Genomic DNA, 5,982 nt, shown 5'->3' with positions numbered 1-5,982 from the left:
TAAAGGGTGTTGATCACATGAATTTAAGTGAATCACAGAATTTGTCTAGTGGAAGGTTAAGGGTCTGCCACTTCACTGAGGCTGTAACTTTCTTTCTTTAACAGATCATGTGATATGTAATTTCGTCTATCATAGGGGCTGATTTCATCATCAAAATCCATCTCTGAGGGCGCCTGACTGGCTCAGTCAGAAGAGCATTCAATTCTTGATCTTGAGGTCATGAGTTCGAGCCACATGCTGGGTGTAGAGATTATTTAAATAAATAAAACTTATAAAAAAATGCACTGCTGTCTTCTTAGTAAGGCACACAAATTTTGTGTGATTCCGCGGCCTGAGTCTCTTTTGCATGTCTATAAGTTCATATGTGAAAGTGATTTCGCCTTACAAATTTTTGTTTATTGCAAATAAACAACTTCATTTGATAGAGAGGGACAAAGTACCTCACAGGCACTGTTTATACAGAGCCCAGACTGAGAAATGTATACGCCTCGCAGAGATTTTCAGAATTTAATGCACACACAGAACACTGGGGAGCTTGCTAAAGTGCAGATTTGCCTTCAGTAGGTCTGCCGTGGGGCTGGAGATTCTGCATTTCTAAAAAGTTCCTAAGTGATGCCAATGCTGCTGGTCATGACCGATGACACTCTGAGTAGTGAGGCCAGGCGGTTTCATCTATGACTAGGGGGCCCATCACCACTTCATGCTGCTAAGCCCCGGTCTTCCCTAGAGGTGTCCCTCTCTTTTAACACCCTGCCTCCCCTAGCTCACTAAACGGCCACAAGTTGTAGCTCAAATCAAGAGACCTGAAAATCCTCTGTGACCTTTCTTCCCCCATCTCCTTATCTAATCAGCGACCAAATCCTGTCAAGTCTACTTTCAAAACACGTCTCAAATTGAACCTTTCTTACTCTCCACTCTAACATCTAGAGTCCTTTCCCAGGCCACCATCATTTCTTGCTTGCGGCACCGAACGCTGCCCTCCAACGCGTTCCCTTCCTATTCCTTCTCTTTGCAACCTGACCCAGCTCTCTAATGGAAACTTGTGCAGGCCGCTGTGCTGCTTCAAACTCCCACTGCCATTAGGATAAAGTCCAAATTCTGATCCCATGGTTTGCAAGGTTCTGCAATACCTGTACCTTGATTATTTCTCTAGCTTCACTCCCCATTGGTCTCCCATTCCTGTCCTGCACTCTAAGATGCTGCTCTGTGGTCTTTTTCTAGACGTCCACTTGAGTCTTTTTCCTTGGTGCTTCTGCATATAACTTTCACTCCACCCAGAGCTCTCTTGAGTTAGGTATCACCGGAATCTTTCCTTGATTCACCTAAGCCGTGCTGAGGACCCCTCCTCAGTGCCCCCACGGGTCCCTGTATTCCTCCGTCATAGCAGCATAATTAACAGTTTGCAGGTGACCTTTGAACATCGGTTTGGACTGTGCAGATCTACTTATGTGTGGATTTTTTTTGATCACTACAGTAGAGGACTGTAAGTGTATTTTCTCTTCCTTCTGATTTTCTTGCTAACATTTTCTCTTCTCCAGCTTACTTTATTGTAAGAATATAGTATATCATACATATAACATACAAAATATGTATCTATCAACTGTTTATGATATTGGTGAGGCTTTTGGCCAATAGTAGGCTATTATTAGCTACATTTCTGGGGAGTGAAAATTTATTTGTAGAGTTTTGGCGACATGGGGAATTGGTTTCCCTAAGCCCCAGGTTGTTCCAGGTCAACTGTACTAGTTTCTCTCACCAGGATGTGAGCTCTATAAGGGCAGGGGCCATGTCCATTTTGTCCAATGCCTAGCATGCAGCTTAGCAATTAATGGATGTTCATAAACATTTGCAAATGAATAGCTAAGTAAGGGAGTGAATGAATGTCAGACATTCTTTATCTCTGGTGTGAGGATTCTACCGGTGCCTCAGCCTTCAATAAATTGTCTAGGTTTTCCGGGGAAGGAGCTCCCCCGAGTTTTCTTATTTGATTTCCTCCAGACATGCAATGTAATCTTCCAGATACATTTAGGGCAAAGCAGCCAAGTTTAAGGGGTTGGAGGATGGGGCAATAGGGTAGTGGTGGTACTCATGTTCCTGGTGAGTTAGTAGTATTGCTTGTGTAGCTGAAGGCTGTTTTTTTGTGCCTACAAAGCAACTTCATCTTTCCTTCCTTCCTTCCCTCTTCTCTCTCTCTCTTCCCTTCTTTCTTTCTTTCTTTCTTTCTTCTTTTCTTCCTTCCTTTCTATCAGGTCTGTCTCTTTCAAGCAGAATGTCAAGTCCATGAGGACCGATGCCAAGTTTCCTACCACTTTTGAAGGATTCCAACTTTGCTGGCCCACTCTTAACACTTGATAAGCAGAATCCCCAGAGGCTGATTGAAGGTTTCAGGGGGATTGAACGTTTTGTTTGGTTCACCTTGTCAGAGGTGGCAAAGTTTGGCTGTGCATTGGTTGCTGATGATTTTGAGGTTCATTGGCAAAGATAACCACACTAGAAGTGTACTTTTGTCCTTGTTTTACAGAGGTGCAGGGTGTCCTCTTGAGTGAAGGCGTTGCCATATGTTAATATTGGGTTATTGTTATAACAACTTTGCTCTGGGAATAGTGTCTTCCCAGGTCTTTGTTATTCATTTTAATGTGTAAACATGTCAACAACTGAGTCTCCTTGGAAAATCGCACCAGCCACTTCTGAAAAGAAAAAGGGGGAGTTTTTCATGTGGGGGAAGAGCTTACGTACCTCTGTGAATTTCTTTTCTGCATAACTGACATCACATTTTTTATTTCACTGTGCCTTTTAGTCTTCTCCTTGGGTTTCACTAACAAGAGACCCTTTACAGCTTATCCTGGAAAACCTGTGGATCAATTTATACGCTGTGTCAGAAACACTGAGATAGGCAACACGACATACAGTAAAAATGCAAACGTGTGTGAAAAGTTAGCCAAAGGTTCAACTCGAGAGTTACAGAATTATTTTTTTAAAAGATTTTATTTACTTATTTGACAGACAGAGATCACAAATAGGCAGAGGCAGGCAGAGAGAGAGAGAGAGACAGGGGGAAGCAGGCTCCCTGCCAAGCAGCGAGCCCGACTCGGGGCTCGATTCCAGTACCCTGGGATCATGAGCTGAGCCGAAGGCAGAGGTTTTAACCCACTGAGCCACCCAGGGGCCCCGAGAGTTACAGAATTCTTTAATAAATGATCTGTGAGTAAACATTTAGATGTGTTAGAGAGATTCTAAGCTGAATCCTTTTGTGTCTTTCATGCACTGTGAATATGTAACCCACGTTTGATCTTGTTTAATAATTTGCAATTTTCATATTGTATTCTTCTGAGATCAGGTACAATAATACTGAGAGATCACCTACCTACATCATTTTTTTGTAGGCCTCAACCACCTATTCTCCAATATGTACAGTTATATACCAGTGTTGTAAACATTAGTGTTATTAACCATGTTTTTTCTGGTTGTCCTTAGGTACATGGAAGGATTTCACTTCCTGGCCTCTCTGAGGTTAGGTGAAACCTGTGATGTGTGAGCAGTTGCTACAGACTGAATGTTTATGTGCCCACAAAATTCATATACTGAAGCCTATGTGATAGTATTTGGAGGTGGGGTCTGTGGAAGGTAATTAGGTGATGAAGATAAAGCACTTGGGAATGTGAGTGCCTTTACAGGAAGAGACACAAAAAATAATAAAGAATGAAGTAAAGAATAACCGAAGAAGCAACAGCAGCAGCAGCAAGAGGAAGGGGAAGGGGAAAAGGAGAGGGAAGAAGAGGAGGAAATTAAGTGACACAATAGAGATGCTCTCGCTGCCTCGTAAGGATACAAGACAATACCTATCTGTAAACCAGGAAGAGGGCTCTCGCCAGGAACCAATTTGGTTAGCATCTTGATCTTGGACTTTCCAGCGAGAAATAAATTTCTGTTAAGACACAGTCTATGGTATTTTGTTAGAGCAGCCCCAGCTGATAAGACAGTAGTGGTGATATGTCACTTTTAAACCAGAGAACTTAGTTACCAATGGTAGACTCTCTGGAGTATTCTTTTTCCTTCAGGCTGAGTCCAAGAGTGATCATAATGAGCAGAGACGTCTGCCAACTTATGAAGGACATGAAGAGAGAATGAGATATATTTGTTATCTTAAGCCACTGAGATTTGAGGATTGTTACTCCAGCCGATCCTAGCCCATCTTGATTCATAAACCCTGGTGTAGCATGGGCCTTGGTTCCATACGGAGGAGAAATCAGGGATGTTAAACTTAAAGTCTGTCATGCTAGAGGAGCCATTTCACCATCAATAGTATCTCTCTAAGACTATTTGGGGGCCTTAGCTAATAATCAACCTGGGAAGGATTTGTGTCCCCTCAGCTCTCTAATAACTGGAATCCTGGAAGGTAATCAGGAAGGTGATACCATTCATTCCTTCCTAGAAACACTCCAATCTTGTCTCTTCCAGACTGGAGATACACAGAACTACAATGCAGATTTTGGGAAAAAACAAAAATTTGAGGTCATCAAGGGTCATGAATTCCTCAGTGACTATTCTGCTAACACCCTGTACTCTTGGTCATGAGGTGGCCACCTGACCCAAAGTGGGTTAATCAGAATCGCTATTCCAGAATTTTTATACAAAGCTATAAAGATATAAGCCCAGATCTGTTTAAGCCTTCTTTTTTCCCCCTCCTCATGTAGAAAATCTGACAGGAGGAGGTAGAAAAGGAAACATTCCAAGAGAAACAGCAATGAGAAATAGAGAAATGGAGATCTAGAGAGAGTGAGAACAAGTTGATGGTACTTGTGTTCCTTCTTCCAGTCATCAGTGCAGCCAGCTCCTTCTCTAGTATTGATACATTTTTGGTTTTGGGGAAAATAAAGTTACCTTCCAACCCCACTGCTTATTCAGCTTAAACCAGTTATATTTGAACCACTTGTAAATAAGTAAGTCTTGATTAGTGAAGTAGTTTAAGCAACTCTCTTTCTTTTTCTTCTTATCCTAATGTGATTTTGTAACCCTTTTATATTGTGACACAAATGGAAAGTGGTAACATCTGTATGACACCTGGGGGAATATATAGGGTATGTATATGAGACTTACTGACAACATCCATTACTTTTTCTTCTCATGTAATTGAAAGAAAGATAAATACAAAATGTTAAAGAAGATATTAAATGTGGGGCACCTGGGTGGCTCAGTTGGCTAAGCATCTGCTTTCCACTCAGGTCATGATCCCAGGGTCCTGGAACTGAGCCCTACATCGGGCTCCCTGCTTAGCAGGGCATCTGCTTCTTCCTCTCCCTCTGCCTGCCTCTCCCCCTGCTTGTGCTTTCTCTCTGTCTGTCTGTCAAATAAATAAAATCTTAAGAAAGAAGATATTAAACATGTGTGTCCAATACACATAAAATATTTTCAAAACTGTTTCATGAAAAACATGAGCTTCCTTCAATATAACTTTTTTTTTTTTTTTTTTTTTTTTACAGAGAGAGAGGGACAGAGGGAGAATCTTAAGCAGGCTCCACACCCAGTGTGTGAACCAGAAGTGGGGCTCCATATCACCACCGTGAGATCATGACCTGAGCCAAAATTAAGAGTTGGACACTTAACCAACTGAGCCACCCAGGCACCCCCACTTCGATATAACTTTTTATATGGGGTGTTGTGTTTGAAGGGATTATATACATCCCCTAGTAGGATTTGGGTGATGATTCTTTGAATTCTTCTTGGACCCCATTGACAAGAAACTTTGTTCCCACAAGTAGAAGGTAAAGACGATTTAAACCTGGGGGCACCTGGCTGGCTCAACTGGTAGAGCATGTGATTCTCAATCTCAGGGTTGAGCCCCACATTGTGTGTAGAGTTTACTTTAAAAAACTGTTTTTTAGGGGCGGGGGTGGTGGGAGGTTGGGGGAACCAGGTGGTGGGTATTAGAGAGGGCACGGATTGCATGGAGCACTGGGTGTGGTGCAAAAACAATGAATACTG

This window comes from Mustela putorius, unplaced genomic scaffold, assembly GCF_011764305.1.
Source record: "Mustela putorius furo isolate JIRA1106 unplaced genomic scaffold, ASM1176430v1.1 tig00003901_pilon_pilon_pilon, whole genome shotgun sequence".
In the NCBI taxonomy this organism is placed as follows: domain Eukaryota; kingdom Metazoa; phylum Chordata; class Mammalia; order Carnivora; family Mustelidae; genus Mustela; species Mustela putorius.
Note: the sequence above shows the minus strand (reverse complement) of the source record.